The sequence below is a fragment of the Poromitra crassiceps genome (assembly GCF_964638095.1).
Source record: "Poromitra crassiceps genome assembly, chromosome: 30".
NCBI classification, from domain to species: domain Eukaryota; kingdom Metazoa; phylum Chordata; class Actinopteri; order Beryciformes; family Melamphaidae; genus Poromitra; species Poromitra crassiceps.
The window spans coordinates 1064794-1082150 of record NC_139652.1 but is presented as its reverse complement, the minus strand read 5'-3'; the positions used below and the strand labels follow the sequence as shown (position 1 = coordinate 1082150).

The window sequence follows — 17357 nt, the reverse complement described above, 5'->3', positions numbered from 1 at the left end:
TGTCTTTCAGTCTTCATTGCGAGGGAAAACCTTTCTACATCCTTCCTAAATGCTGCACCCAGTGCCACCCCTGCTGGAGTCTGTGCCCCACCTGGGCCACCGCCACTGGGCATCGGTAGCTGCAGCTAGCGGGTGTTGTTCGGTCAAAAGAAAATACGGTAGTTCCTACATGAAACTGCTCACAACAAGGTCTGTGGATTACCTCGAGTAACTGGGTCATGATTTGTGGAAAGAGACATCGCTGTGCAATTTTTCAAATGTATTTGAAAGCCGAGTGCCATCCAGCTAAAAGGACCACAATGGAAATAAGCCTTTGGGCTTTATTGTGTTTTGATCCTTTTGGTGATTTTTGTATCTGGGGCTTCTCTGAGGCCACTTGTATTTTAATTATCAATAAATAATTTCAATCAATCCAATCGGTTCCATTGTATTGGAGAGAAGGCAGACATCTCTACAGCCGATATCTCCAAAACTCTGAGCCGCAAGTTGCACCCAAGAGAGACCAGGCTTCGATATGACCTTCTAGGAAGGACCTTTGACCTTGAAACCGATCACAGGGCACTGATCTGGATCAACTGGGTGCACTGGAACTGATCTGGATCAACTGGGTGCACTGGATGTTCACCCACATGGTCACTAAAATCCACAAACGATAAACTCAAAGGATTAGAAAAACTGTTAGTGCTGTCTCATCAGGGGTGCACGCTCAAGTGTCTGTGCTTTCAGAGTTCTACCATCTTTGTTTAAATCATACCCACAACCAAAAACACTCAGCAATACTGTCCCTGCTGCTTTGCTCCGTCCTGGAGGCCGGAAAGGCTTGATTGCTCAACTGACTACATCTGCACACTGGAGGTCAAATTGGACTAAACCAATTTGGAAGCTGGTAAACCAGCATTTAAAAGTCAAGAAGGACATAGAACATTACTGTCAAAGTAATTCTGAACATTGTTGGAAAGTGTGTTTAAATGTTTGAATGAGGTGACAGCCTAAAAAAATGCAGATAAATAGTTTTAGGTTTATCCTTCATTGTGGTGGATTGTGCCATGTGGGTGGAGTAATGGGCAGAGCTATTGGGTATAAAAAGAGGTTTAACACTCGCCCAAATCCAGTCTGTCGTGCTGCAGAGGTGCTGAACCATCCTGACTTAAAGGTGAATTTCACATATTTTTCTCATGGTTAAAATATATTGTTTGTTATTTTAATATGTAATTTGGATTGATTGATTGTTACACTGTTGGTTTTTCTGGGTAAATAATTATGTTTATGTTTTCTTGTTATTCACAGGTGTTTGCCTCTGTAAAGTCACTTTTGATGTTGGGAGAATAAATCACTGCACCTTGTCTGACTGTGTGTGTGCCATCCTTCTGTATGGTTCTGAGTCCAGTGCTGAGGGCTTACAGCAGGTGTGACAGCAACTCGCATCAAAACCATCTCGATCAGGGGTTTTCAAAGGCTGACACTGCTAAGTGATCTCCTTTTGTGTGTGCTTGTGTTTGGGGAGAGAGCAGGCGGGGTTTGTGTGTGTGTGTCTGGAGAGAGCAGGCAGGGTGTCTGTGGCTGGAGAGAGCAGGCGGGGTGTGTGTGTGTGTGTGTGTCTGGAGAGAGCAGGCGGGGTGTGTGTCTGGAGAGAGCAGGCGGGGTGTGTGTGTGTGTGTGTGTGTGTGTGTGGCTGGAGAGAGCAGGCAGGGTGTCTGTGGCTGGAGAGAGCAGGCGGGGTGTGTGTGTGTGTGTGTGTCTGGAGAGAGCAGGCGGGGTGTGTGTCTGGAGAGAGCAGGCGGGGTGTTTGTGTGTGTGTCTGGAGAGAGCAGGCGGGGTGTGTGTTTGTGTGTGTGTGTGTGTGGCTGGAGAGAGCAGGTGGGGTGTGTGTGTGTGTGTGTGGCTAGAGAGAGCAGGCGAGGTGTGTGTGTGTGTGTGTGTGTGTGTGGCTGGAGAAAGAGCGGGCGTGGTGTTTTGAGGGACAGCACATTACCTGCAGCCACAGGGAGGGCCTGGTAGTCCGCCTGCGAGCCCAGCTGTTGTGCCTGATCCCGGGGAGAGGAGAGGGCATGACAGTGTGTCAGTGTGTGTGTTTATGTTTGTGTGTGTGTGTCAGTGTGTGTGTGTGTATGTGTGTGTTGTGCCTGATCCCAGGGTGAAGCGAGAGGAGAGGAGAGGGCATGGCAGCCGCATCGAGGCTGAGTGGCATCAGAAGGTGACATCTGCCCGTCCTCAGGGTGAGCTAGCCCGCGTCCGGGCTCCTCTCCTCGGGGTGAGCTAGCCCGCGTCCGGGCTCCTCTCCTCGGGGTGAGCTAGCCCGCGGCCTGGCTCCTCTCCTCGGGGTGAGCTAGCCCGCGGCCTGGCTCCTCTCCTCGGGGTGAGCTAGCCCGCGGCCTGGCTCCTCTCCTCGGGGTGAGCTAGCCCGCGGCCTGGCTCCTCTCCTCGGGGTGAGCTAGCCCGCGGCCTGGCTCCTCGCCGGGCGCGCAAACACGCGCGACATCGTCTGACAGCATTTAGCTTGGTGTAAACACACAGCTGGAAGCAAACAGCTTACAGGAAGCAGGCTGCACAGAGGGGGGGGATTGGGGTGGGTAGGTGTGAAGTTACAGTAACATGGGAGGGAGGCGATGGCAACGTGTTTGTTTGGTGTGTTTCTCAGCTCCAGAATTAAATTGCGGCACTTTTCTGGAATCCTCGGAAATGTAAAATAGGAACATTTCTGAAGCCAAACAAGTTGCATATCACAAATGTTGCAAATTAGCTTAGGCTAGAAATGTTATATGACATAAGACTGTTTCCTGCAAATGCTCTATGTTAATGTATCTGTCCCTATACAAATAAACAGTAAACAAACATTTCTAGATAGGTGAATATTAACGTTGTACCTAACCAATTAAATTAGGATATGTTTTCACTGCAAACTCTGCATCGATGTAGGTAACGTTAATTGTTACTTCAAAAAGGTTAAATTGTATCATGGTTAAACTTGCAATTAATCGGTGGTCCACATGCGTGCTGAACCGTGGAGCCTGGTACAGATCAACTGCCGCCCGTTGCAGCCAGTCATGCTGTGTGTGTGTGTCTAGGTGCGCTCGTTCTAATTCAGCAAGCGTCCCAAGTGGACGGGGGTGAACATGTAAGCAGCACGATTCAAACACAACACCACCCCCTTGGGAAATGAGAAGGCATCTCACAAAGCGACCCCGAAATATGCGTCCTTTGTGTCCCATTATGACTGACTGAACAGCCTTGTCTTGACCGCGCGCTAAGAAGAAGATGACACATGTCCTACCGGTGAAGCTTCCTCTGTCAGGTGAAAAGAAGCGGCTGGCTAACTGCCCATGTCTCAGGAGGAAGCATGGAGCCAGTTTCGGCTCTCCCCAGATCGGCAGAGGGTGGAGTAGCAACCAGGATAGATAAATTAAATTGGCACTAAATGGGGGATAAAAATGGGATAAAATATCGGGGGGGAAAAAAGATGAGATCACTGATGATATCACTGATGATCACAATTGCTCAAGTGACATCACTGATGGCATCACAATCGTGACTGACACCGCCACAGATTAATTTGATTAATTGTTCAGTTGTGTTTTTTGTGAATTAATTATTCACTTAAAGTCAATAAGGTATCAAAGACTTTTTCACCCTGACAAGAAGATAAATCATTGTGGAAACAATGAATCCTTGTAATTTCTTGGCAGGAAAATGATCAAATCTAAAATCAGCACAAAATATTGCCAATTTTATTTATGTGCGACTTCAGAATCGTATTGACCTTTTCTCTCTCCAAACTAAATGTGGGAATATGTTTACTGTTAAATATGATTTTGTCCAGAATCTTATGACTGTCTTGTAGGTAGAGAGAGATAAGAGCGAAACTATGATCAAAACAGTCTTTCTTCTACATGATCTAATTGTGTTCACTTCTTGTAAATGAAATAATGCAGAAGTTTCACAATTCATCAATTTGATGGGGCCCCTCTTGAACCCTCTAAAGGACCCCTGGGGGTCTCCAGACCCCACGTTGACAACCACTGCCCCAGCAGACTTCACAGTGCCCTCCTGGGACATCATCAGTAGCCTATAGAGACAGTCGGCATGTGTGGGAACGCGAATACGGGTTTAAAGAAAATGTTTTTTCTATGTTTTTTTTAAGTTTTGGTCCGAGTAAAATGTTCTACAACAACAACAATGCTCTGTGCACTGTGGTCTGTGCACGCTGGACATGAGTTCTAAAGCATTCTGATCTGAAAAACACTTTTCCTAACATGGACACAGCCGCTTACTCAGTGGCGTAGGGGAGGGGCAACCTGGGCAGGTGCCCAGGGGCTCTCAGTATGAATGGGCCCTCCAAAATTAGTATTATTATTATTATTATTTATGTTATTTTTTTGGTCGGGCTCCACAGAACTATGACACAAATCTAAGACCAATCAGAATCAAATAAAATTTGTTTCCAAGAAGATTAAATCTCACGATTGAGTAACCTAAAGGGAGAGCAGGTGGTGACATGAAAGTGAGTGAGAAAAGGAGAAAATACTGAATAATGACAGCACAACAGTAAAATCCTAATGTTAATTTAAAATGATATTCCTCTAAATATGGCTAAAAAACATGCAAACGTACAAAAAAACATAAGTTTCGCCCCCCGGCAGCGCCCTTGCCGGCAACGCCAGGAGAGCCCTACTTAAAAACAGTTCCAGCGTCCCTGTTGGTGACTGGCCCGCCATTAATTTTTCCATAGACATTTTGTAAACTGCTTATTAAAAAAAGTGCTTGGTCAAACAAAGGGGTTCAGTTATATTTAGAAACAGGTGCGAATAACATTTTACTCGGACAATTTCTTTTTTTAATCTTGTTTCCCCCTTCTTGTGTCCGAGTGTACTGTGCGGGGGGGGGGGGGGGGGGGGGGAGGTTGCTTCAGTGTCCAGGGGCCCCTGCGGGTGATAAGGTTAAGGACATAAGGTCTAGCATTCTTCCTAGCCCCTGCAGTCCGTTTACCAGCACTTTTAGTCGTCCCTCAACTTTAAACTCCTTTAATCCCATTAGTTTGGCTGACCTGGTGAAACTGATCAGCAAACTAAAACCGTCATCAAGTCCTCTAGATGTCATCCCTTCATCTTTATTTTTCAAAATTCTACCAATTATTGGTCCTGTTTTACAAACTTATGTAAATTCATCACTGTCGTCAGGTTACGCCCCATCCTACGGCAAGCACGCGTCCATACAGCCAATCTTAAAAAAACCAAACCTTGACCCCTCTGTGCCTAAAAACTATAGACCCATTTCAAAACTCCCTTTTTTATCTAAGATTTTAGAAAAAGTAGTCGCCCAGCAACTCACCGAGGTGCTGGTGATGCACAACATCTACGACAAATTTCAATCTGGATTTCGGCCGGGGCACTCCACTGAGACCGCCCTGCTGAGGGTAACAAATGAGCTGCTTATGTCCACCGATGCTGGAGAGTACCAGATTTTAGTTCTCTTAGATCTCAGTGCCGCTTTCGACACTGTGGACCACCTTATCCTGATCGATAGGCTTCGTGACTGGGTGGGCATTTCAGGCACTGCCTTAGATTGGTTTAGGTCTTTTTTATCAGGTCGCAGTTTTAGTGTACAGATAAATAATTTTGTTTCCTCTTCCGCTCCCCTGTTCTGTGGGGTCCCACAGGGATCGATCCTGGGGCCTGTCCTATTTGGAACGTATATGCTTCCACTGGGGAGACTAATCCACAGTTTTGATATCTCATATCATTTGTATGCTGATGATATCCAGCTCCGCTTCTCCTTCAAACCAAACGAGATAGGTCAGATTTCCAGACTTCTAGACTGTATTAGTGCGATCAATGCATGGTTGGCTGAAAATTTCCTGCAGCTAAATAAGGACAAGACCGAGGTGCTCATTATCGCTCCGGATAGTGTCACATCCACGATAAAAAATAGGATTGGCCCTCTCTCCTCTGCCGTCCGCCCTAGCCTACGTAACCTAGGGGTCTTTTTTGACCACTCTCTTTCATTAGACGTCCATATAAAACAGCTCTCTAAAAAATGTTTTTTCCACCTACGAAATATTGGCAAACTTCGATCCACACTCTCTCTTCCTGAGATGGAAATGCTGATTCACGCCTTTATATCGTCACGATTAGATTACTGCAATGCTCTTTTCCCACTGCTCAGTAAATCCGCTCTACGCCGCGTGCAGGCCATTCAAAATGCTGCCGCGCGCTTGCTCACCAGGTCAAACAGGAGTTGTCACATCACCCCGGTACTCAAGTCACTTCACTGGTTACCTGTTGCCTATAGATTCCAGTTCAAAATCATCACCCTCACCTACAAAGCACTACACTCTCAGGCACCTGTTTACATCTCGGACCTACTTCACCCCCTTACTTCTGCTCGTTCCCTCAGATCCAATGATCTAAACCTGCTTCAGGTTCCTCGGACACGCCTCAAGACCCGTGGCGACCGAGCCTTTGAGGCCATGGCCCCTAAACTGTGGAACAGCCTGCCTCCGCCCCTTAGATCGGCTGGTTCTGTGGAGTCCTTTAAACGCCTCCTAAAGACTCACCTGTTTAGAGAGGCTTTCAAAGATTGTTGATTGTTGATTGTTGATGTTTTATTGAAAGATGTATTTTTAACAACGTGGTCCATTTGTATTGTGTAAGATATTTTGCAGTATTGTTTACTGTCCTGAATACTAGTTCAGTGACCTCTATTTTTATTCTCGATTCTAATTTGTATTCTCTGTATTTTCTTTTGCTTTGTAAAGCACTTTGTGATTTCGGTCTGTGAAAGGTGCTCTATAAATAAAGTTATTATTATTATTATTATTATTATTAATCTGGCCTTGGTCCCAGTGCAAGCAATTTTGACAGGCCCCTATTATTACACAGCACGCTAGTTAAGAAGTACACACACACACACACACACACACACACACACCATTAGACATAGTGTATGCTATATATTTTACCAACGTGTTGGATTTTACAGTTGAATGAGTTACTTAGGCTATAGAGAGGCAAAGTGAGCGCCTACTTCCTGCTTCAGCACCGTACCAGAGACTTTCATCCGCCATTTATTTTCCCATAGACATTTTGTAAAATGCTTATACAAATAGTTTTTCTTGACTGTGTTTGATGAAGTAAAACTATTTTTACAAGCATTTTACGCAATGTCTATGGGAAAATAAATGGCAGATAAAAATCTCTGGTACAGTGCTGAAGCAGGAAGTAGACGGTCACTTTGCCTCTCTATTGTATGGGGGAAACAGAGAGGTCATAGAGCAAGCTATCAGGACCATGGACAGCGCTCTGACACCTGGTAACAGACAAGCAGCACCTGAGAGCAGAGTCTCTGTCACTGTGGTTCTGAAATGACCACTGACTTGAACATGTTTAATGTTGATCAATGTTGATTTTATGTTGAATAAGCGTATCATTTTGTTATAGATTTGCTATGGACTATTTTACAAGGCAACCATGACATAGATGGTTTTTGCCTTTTGATGGCATACGCCATACGGTATACTGCATAGCAAATGGCACCACTTTAGATCAAATGTGTGTTCTTATTTGAACACAGGCATATTTCTAGGGTGGCAATTTGAGGCATTTGCAAGCGCCCGTTCTCTGCTTTCTCCACGGGCCCCCGTGCAACCGCACTGCCTGCACTGTCTATATTTATGCGCCTGCCCTTACTGGCCACCACACTATTTCAATAGCAGACTATGACGTTATACACGTATGTAGAAATGTTAATATGCAACATATTGTTGGTTGAGAAATGTTGATATTCTATGTATCCGTGGGACCAGACTGATTATCCTCCTCCTCCCTCGGCCTTCAGACTGCTGCTTTATTTAAAGGGATCAATACGTTGTTGCTTCCCCCAATCACTGTCAGTGTTACTCTGTTGTCTTAGCTCATGAATAATGAATGGACACACACACAAACACACACGCACACACACGCACACGCACACGCACATGCACACACACACACACACACACACACACACACACACACACACACACACACACACACACATACACACACACACACACACACACACACACACACACACACAAACACACACACACACACATACAAACACACACACACACACACACACACACACACACACACACACACACACACACACACACACACACACACCTTTTCCCCAGAGCTAATCAATATTTTATCCTGCATTATAGGAAGCCAGCTGGCTCGGCCTTGTGACACACACACACACACACACACACCCCAAAATCGTCAGTGTTAAAATTCACCACTATGCCAGTTTCTATAGAAGTCCACACCCATCAGAGGCAATTTAACATTTTTCACATATTTATTAACACCGGGAAATGTTGCTGTGTGTGGATTCAGTCTCATCTTAAAGTCATGGACACAGCACATTTTCCAGTGTTAATAGTGTTGATTTCTAACACTGGAAACACATCTAATCAATGTCTAATAAGACATCAGGTGCAGCATAGGCTAATACTTTGATGCAGAGCACAAGCAGTAGAAATGCTCACAATTCATCCGAAAGTAGATCAAGGGTGTCAAACATACGGCCCGGGGGCCAGAACCGGCCCGCCACAGGGTCCAATTCGGCCCACAGGTTGACTAGGCAAAGTGTGAAAATTGCACTGAGAAGTCCTTCAATCCAATGTGATGCACTTGTGAAGAAATTTCATTACCCTTGACTATAGAGAATTGCACAGTTGGCATCAATTGTAATGCACAGTTACAGACAGTCCCAAGTAGCTGAGATAACCCTATGTGAAAACGTTTTCTCAAAATGTCGGTTAGCTGTAATTATTTACACTAAAATGTTGAGGTGTTGTTATTTATAGGTTATTAGGCATTGATTTTCTTTGTCTTGTCCACTTGAGACCAAATTTGGTCGTGTGTGTGTGTGTGTGTGTGTGTGTGTGTGTGTGTGTGTGTGTGTGTGTGTGTGTGTGTGTGTGTGTGTGGCCGGTGAACTAAAACGAGTTTGACACCCCTGAACTAGGTGCTATAGTCCTGATTACCACAATGACTGATAGATCTACATAAATACTAATGTCTTACTTTACTGAAAATGTTGATGCAATTCAGAAACAGAAAAACAGTCAGTGAGGAAGTCGTTCTGCTGCTTTTCTCCTCATGGGAGAAGCGTTTTTCTATATAGAATATATCTAATATAGTAAGAGAGATTACACCTCCCCTCAGAGTGCACTCAGCTTATAGCCATAGGCTTTTCTTACACATTTCTCATGTTTGTTGCTGTGGGCTCTGATCAGGCCAAATCCCCCGGCTTCAAAAGAGAACCAACTAGATCTGAAATGTACACGATTAATTCCTCAAAGATGCCCCAAGAAAATGTAAGCTTCTTAACTGTTGATATTTTGCAAGAGTCTGGTCAAGGTTTTCTGTGAGGAAATACATTCTATCGGCCCGTGTTGTGATGAAATTGAACAGCTTGCGGCGGTCGGTCAGAGCAGCTGTTAAATAGAGCTGAGGCTGTTGACTCTAACTGATATGAGTGGAAAGACAGAGAAGGCAATGTTTTGTTCAGCCCCGCCCACTTGACCTGTTTTATCACGACTTCCTGTTCAAAACGCCGGCTCTTTTACCTGCTCAAACTAGTCTGACTCACCTGGTCAAACCTAGTTTGACTCACATTATGAGTCAGACTAGGTTTATGAGTCACAGTAAGTACAAATACAATCGGAATGTCCGATTGTATTTACACTTCCTGTTAGTTTCTCAAGCCAGACGGTCTCTTCTACATAAGGTGAATAGAGATGCTTTCAACTTGACAACATTCGACATTCTAAATTAAAGTACCTCTAAATAAACAGATTAAAATGTCAGCATTGTACGTTTCTGGCTGCTCTTACTCTCACTCTGGTCTAGCGGGGAAAAGGCTCTGTTATCTTTACAACCACCCACCCAAAGTACCAAGCAGGCTTTATTGCAGAATCCGAAACTTCGTCAAAGCTTTGCCATTTTCAGCGTGTAGCAATGAGCTACTGTAGCGTTGTTGTTTCACAGCGTGTAGCAATGAGCTACTGTAGCGTTGTTGTTTCACGGCGGCGGAGGCATTTGAGACACGCAGGGAGCGGAAAGGAAATGCATAAATGGTCGGAGCCGGTCGGTCAGAGCCAATAGCAGAGCTTGCAGGGAGCGGAAAGGGATTTGCCTCCACTGCCGTCTGAAATGGTCGGGACCTATGGCAGAGCTTAGACCCGCAGCCTGCTTCCAGGCAGTCAGACTAACAAGCTTAGACCCGCAGCCTGCTTCCAGGCAGTCAGACTAACAAGCTTAGACCCGCAGCCTGCTTCCAGGCAGTCAGACTAACAAGCTTAGACCCGCAGCCTGCTTCCAGGCAGTCAGACTAACAAGCTTAGACCTGCAGCCTGCTTCCAGGCAGTCAGACTAACAAGCTTAGACCTGCAGCCTGCTTCCAGGCAGTCAGACTAACAAGCTTAGACCTGCAGCCTGCTTCCAGGCAGTCAGACTAACAAGCTTAGACCTGCAGCCTGCTTCCAGGCAGTCAGACTCACAAGCTTAGACCTGCAGCCTGCTTCCAGGCAGTCAGACTAACAAGCTTAGACCTGCAGCCTGCTTCCAGGCAGTCAGACTAACAAGCGAAAGATCGCCAGTTCGACTCCAGACCGAGGCACGTCGTGTTTCTACTTGGTTTTAACTCCAACCCAAACCATAATGGTAACGTTAACCCTAACCCTTAACCAACTTGCTTTGTTGCTTAAACCTAGACAAGTTGTTTTACTTGCCTAAACATACCCTAAGTTCTTTAATTTGCATTTAACATGGGAAAGGCAGCAGGGTTTTCAAATTAACTGCCTTTGTTTCAAATGTACATTGAGATAGTAGACTTAAAATGCCATGTTTTAGACACGTGATATACAACATATTTTGATATGTCCATATTTTACATTTCCGTGGATTCCAAAAGTGTATGCAGACATTTTATTCTGGCGTTGGGGTTGATTCATGCAGGGCCATTTAATCATTAACTTTACTAGATATTTCTCCAAGGTCATTGACTCCTTAACTTAACTTAACTTAACTAGATATTTCTATAAGGTCATTGACTCCTTAACTTAACTTAACTAGATATTTCTAAAAGGCCATTGACTCCTTAACTTTGACTCCTTATGCTACAAATGACTGCAAAGCGATCACTTCCAAAAAGTCATTAAAAATGGAAGGCGGTCAGTTCCATATTGATAAAACTAGCTTTTAATGAGTACTTCATGTTCTGTGCAGAAACGCACTACAAAGATCACATCTTTATCAACATAGAAAAATGCGGTTTAAAATTGAATATTTTGTGATAGTAGATAATAGTCTGTGGCCTCTGCTGGGGCTTTGTCCGTTCATAATAGTTGTCTTTGTTATATCCGGGGGGAGGGGAGGGGGCGTGTCTGAGGGGAGGGGGCGTGTCTGCACGGTCCCAATAAATAAATGTCTTTGCGCTGCGGCTAGCGTCCCAGCACAGCGCCTACACATGCGTCATGCCTTTCTTCAGTTCGTGGTGCGTAATGTCTAGCTGGCTCTGGCTTCGGAGCTTACAGTCCCTGGCAATGGCCTCAGCTCTCTGCAGCATAGTCTGATGTAATCCGTTTAGACCTGGGGGGCCGCCGTGCAGGGGCCCCAAAGTGCTGTAGTTAGAGTAGCCGTGGAGGAAGGGTGAGGTGTAGTACAGGTGTCTGGACACTAGGGCGGCGCTGTGTGGGAACTGTGTCCGCGGCGTGGGCACCGGGTGGGCCGCGATATGCCCCGCCCCCGCACTCAGCAATTGGTCACTAGATCCTTTGTGTTTGTCCGACGAGGTGGCGATCTCAGCCAGGGACCACAGTTTGGGTTTGGGGGCCGGGGTGTGCGCTGCTTGGACGGAGTTGTTGGAGTCTTTGGGCGCCGGGCTAGCCGCCATGCGCTCTGGCTCCGAGCCTCTGTGCGTCCCCAGGGGAGTGTTTTCTCTGTGCGTCCCCAGGGGAGTGTTTGGAGTGGGGGGGCCTGTGGCGTCGGGCCCCGGGACGTGGGGCATCCTCCTCTCCCCACCGGGGTCTTTAAACTCCGGGTCGCTGAAGCTTGGGTCGGAGTCGGGGCTGCTGCCCGTGTCGTCTCTGTAGATCATCCCACAGGGGGTCCCTGAGGCTGCATGCTGCCCAGCTACACACACCAACACAGAGCAGGTCAAGAGGCCATTAAGGACACTTTTAGGGTCAAAGGCACACACACACACACACACACACACACACACACACACACACACACACACACACACACACACACACAACACACACACACACACACACACACACACACACACACACACACACACACACACTCACACTCACACACACACACACACACACACACACACACACACACACACACACACACACACACACACACACACACACACACACACACACACACTAGGGATGCATGATGAGCAGCGCATCTTCCATACCGGCCAATAAAGGCTTTAGAAATTAAATAAATCTGCATCAGCCCAAATCACACATTCCTACTGATACAATAAGATATATAATATAATAAAATAAATAAAATGCTGTTTTAATTATGCCAAAATGCTTGAATAAATGCTTTGTGAAAAGCGTTGTATTTACGTCTGCATCTGCCAGTGGAGAGAGGAGGTCACACACTTTTGACACTAGTTTTATGTTATGCTGTTTATTATTGAGCAGGAATATGATTTGGGGACATTGACTGAGTAAGGCTGAAGTAATCTGTGTAATTGCATGTTGGATGTGAGTGATTTACTCCTCTCTTGGATCTGATTGTGGACACTCCTCCCTGGAATGAATCTCACCTGTGTCCCTCTCCCTATATTATATGTTGCTCAATCAATCTGCTTGTTCATATCTTGACGAAGACTGCATGGTCGAAATGTTGATGTTTCAACAATACATACTAAATGTCTCCATCGTGGCTCTCCATAATAACCTCCTCCGTGGTCAGCACCTCATCAACACTGGTGTGCGCTCCTATCCTCTCTCTCCTGCCTCTGCCAGTGGGCCATCACCATAAGAGTAGGCGTAATAATGTGTTAATTCCACTACAGGAGAGACTTCATGTTCTCTCAAAGTAGGTGGTGGGGGAGATGTGTGTATTTCTCGGTATCGGCAAATTGGAAATCAGTCAAAAGATTTGGAAAATATCAGCATATCTCGGCAAAAAATCCAATATTGTGCATCCCTAAACACACACACACACACACACACACACACACACACACACACACACAGCTACTGAAAATGACGACTTTAAACAACTGCAATTCTGCAGAAAATAACAGCCCAGTCGCCAGAGTAAAATGTCGCAATTGTACGTTTTTGTAATTGACAGAAATATAAAATATGAAAATGTCTGAACCAAAATACGTTGCATATCACGTTTCAAGATACCTGAATATGAACATTATACACGTCATAGAGGCTCATGTTGAAGTACAGTGCTGGCGCCTAAAGGAGTAGGGCTTTCTGGGATTGGCGGACCTGTAGTGTGCCGTCTTACATGAGAGCGAACACCTTGTGTTTTTACTTTCGCTTTTAACCCCAAACCATAACCCAAGTTGCTTTGTTGCCTAAACCTAACCAACTTGTTTTATTTGCGATTAACGTTGGAAAGGCAACGAGGTTTCCAAGTTTACCTGCGTATTGTTTGAAATGTACATTGAGATAGTAGATGCAAAACGCCACCCATATGCAACATATTTTGGTCTAGAAATGCTCATATTTTGCATTTACGTGGATTCCAAAAACGCATAAAGCCAACATTTGATCCTGGCGATTGTATCGAACAGCAGCAGCTTGAGACTCACCGGTCTCTCTCTTAGCATCACTCTCTGCGTCTCTCTTCGCGGGCTGCTCGTCCTCATCGTTCCTCTCCAGGTCGATGGTGTCCTCGTCCTCCTCATCCTCGCTGCGGTTCCTGGGGGTCCAGGTCATCTTGTTCTCCTTCTTCAGCCTCCGGCGGGCGTTGGCGAACCAGGTGGACACCTGGGTCAGGGTCATCTTGGTGATGATGGCCAGCATGATCTTCTCGCCCTTGGTGGGGTAGGGGTTCTTGCGGTGCTCGTTGAGCCAGGCCTTGAGCGTGGCCGTGGCATCCCGCGTGGCATTCTTCCTGTAGGCGGGGTCTCCGTACGGATATGGCCCCAGGGCGCCAAATGGGTGGTAGTCCATGGAGCCGCTGATGCCCGAGGACGGGTCGTACCCAGGACTCTGCAACATCAAATAACTGTTATGTGGCTGAGGGAATATAAACCTCTTGCTAGTGCATGGGCAATATATTGATATTATATCGATTGTGATATGAGGCTCTAAATTGTGTGTTGTCTTTGTGTTGTCTTTTCCTGCTTTTAAAGGCTGCATTACAGTAAAGTGATGTCATTTTCTGAACTTACCAGGCTGTTATTATTTGCCTTTGCTCACTTAGTCATCATATTCACATTACTGATTATTATTTATCAAAAATCTCATTGTGTGAATATATTTTGTGAAAGCACCACGTTACATAATACTTAACATTTAGCCCACTTCGTATAGCCAACACACAATATCGATAGGTATTTGGTCACAAATATATTTTATATTTGATTTTGTCCATATCGCCCAGTCCTGTCTTGTTTTAATAAAGTGCTTGTGACATCTCACATGCGGCTGTGGCTTACAACTGAACATTTAGCCCACAAATAAGCTACAGAGATATCGCCATTCGGCCTAAAAATACAGAGATATGATTTTTGGTCCATATCACCCAACCCTATACCTCCTGCATTGCTTCTAAAAATCTTTACTTTTCTTCTCTCTTTAATGTGATTTTTGGTTGTATTTTTTATTCGATAGCTGATTGTTTTCGCTTGCTCTTTTATGTGATTCTGATTTTCACTTTTGACTTAATAGGTTAAGGCTGTCTATGTTATCTGATGGCAGCTGTAACGTTTTGGTGATGCTGCTTCTTGGCAGGTCTCCCTTAAAAACTAGATTATTAATCTAAATGGCACTAAACCAAATAATGGTTGAATAGAAGGAAAAAAATCTATTTGAAGATTCATCAAGGCTATACATCACACTGGGAATTAGGTGGTATTTGCAGTATATCTATATATATATTTTATATATTATCTATATAAAATGCTTAATAACCAGATTATGACAAGTCTAACATCTAGTTTATTACACCTACCGCCCCCCCATATAAAGATAATTATAGAAACCTAGATTCTTATGTTAGAAATACATTTGCACATGTTAATTATGTGTGATTTTTAATTGTGTAGTTACTAAATAGCATTATATATATATATATATCCATCAAGTTTGACCAAATTTGATATTATTATTTTGTAACTGCTGATAGAGACTGAGAACTGAGTCTAGTAACTGCTAGCCTGTCAAGTTGTTCTATTGCACAGACCTGAAAAAAAGCTATTCAGTAACCACACAAACAATTTAAAATCACACATAATTACCGTGTGCAAATTTATTTCTAACATGAGAATCTAGGTTCAGGTTGATAATTATCTAAATGGTATGCAGCACCCTAATGCAATTGGGATCCCAATAATTGGCTCATTTTACGCATGGAATTTACACTTTTGTGGCTCAGTTGCCTAAAACACTCAGCTAAGTCCCTGCAAAACTTCTTAACCCCGCTTTTAGCAACTAAACATTATGATTAAGTGGATTTGCCTGTTGACTGATTAGATCTAATTATTTGGTAAGTTATTAAATGCAGGCAACCAAACTCTCAAACTTATCGGGAACACTGGTCCTCCTAATGTTCCGTGCATGCTCCCCCCCCCATTCAAAAACATTTCTGGTGATTTTTCCTTCATCTTTGCTCTTTAATATAATGAGAAAAACAATCAAATTTGGATTCAGGCTGAGGTTTTATGAGTAGCCTATCACCAAACTGACGGACATCAACTTTTTAGAGCAACATCCATTTGCACTTGACAACAACGGGGGACACGTGTATTTTACGCACTGGGTGCCAATATAGATTTTGTGTTTTTATAGACTAGAATAATTCCGTTACCCAATGTTCGATCTGATGTGTCCCCAGACAATCCCAGTAACTCTACTACACTTCAGCACCGTGTTTTATTTAGGTTTCGGACAGGACACTCACCATGAAAGAGTTGAGCGTGGCCGCGGCCCTGGGCTCCCCGCCGTACGGCAAGTGAGAGTTGAAGCCGGGGGAGTTCGCTGATCCCGGGTATGGAGCGAAGGCTGAGCCCGCAGAGGAGCGGCCGAGCTCCTCCGTGCGCGGTCCCAGCATCACCCCGGCCGAGCTGAAGGACGGGCAGCCGGAGTGCAGCGCCAGAGACACGGACGGCTGGAAGAGAAAGCCCTGAGGATAAGCCATGGCGCACGGACCCACACTATTACGCACGGCTGAAATCACGCATCTGAAGAGCAAAACGCGCTTTCCCCCCGCAGAGTAGCCGCATCGCAGGCAGCTGCTCCGAGTTTAGTTTACTGAGCCTGAAGTTTCCTCTCAACTTGCCGAGTCCCAGACTGAGACAGACTGCGAGAGAGAGAGAGAGAGAGAGAGAGAGAGAGGGGCAGAGGGAGAGAGAGAGAGGCAGAGGCAGAGGGAGAGAGAGAGAGGGAGAGAGAGAGAGAGGGAGAGGGAGAGAGAGAGAGAGAGAGAGAGAGGGGGGGGGGGGGCAGAGGGAGAGAGGGGGCAGAGCCGAGGAGAGAGAGAGAGGGAGAATGACAACTCACTGACTGTAGGACTGTCAGCTCCACCCATAAACACAAGCGTGCACACACGCACATGGTTTGTATACCGGTAGCTTGAGCAGCACATTCATTGACATAATGCATTCCCACCATCACAACTAAATGCCTAAAACCCATGTGCTTACTTGAACCCTAACCTAACCCTTAAAACCAAGTCTTAGCCTTCAAACAGTCCTCAAGATCTGTGTTAGCAGGTGGATTGTTAGTGAGATCCGGTCAGGCTCTTGGAGCCCGGAGTGTACCAGACCTCGCGGAGAGGCTTCTGAGCCCCACACCACCTATAAGTATGGAGAACCAACCTTCTCCTCTTGTAGGTATGAGCTTGGCTCGTGTATCTCGTAGCTTGCATTGTCGTAGGCACACTCGTTTATAGAGTATGATGGAGCTCCCGCGAACCCATAACCCGCTACATACCCGGTACGGTGCCATGGCACGAGTCCGATACCTCACGAGTCCGACACCTCACGAGTCCGAAAAAAGAGGCTAACTTCCCCCAGACCCTAACCCAAAACCTAACCTCTCCCACCCCCACGCCTAAACCTAACCTCCCCCAGACCCTAACCCAAAA

At 45.4% G+C, this 17357-nt stretch overlaps 1 pseudogene across 1 annotated transcript; it reads right to left on the bottom strand.

Moving 5' to 3' along the window:
- Window positions 1-11508: 11508 nt before the first annotated feature.
- LOC310800641 (Iroquois homeobox protein 5a pseudogene) lies at window positions 11509-16409 on the bottom strand (annotated as a pseudogene). The gene is made up of 3 exons: window positions 16173-16409; window positions 13858-14260; window positions 11509-12179 (listed from the first exon to the last, which is right to left on the bottom strand). The product of its transcript is annotated as an Iroquois homeobox protein 5a pseudogene (transcript).
- Between the last annotated feature and the right edge of the window lie 948 nt (window positions 16410-17357).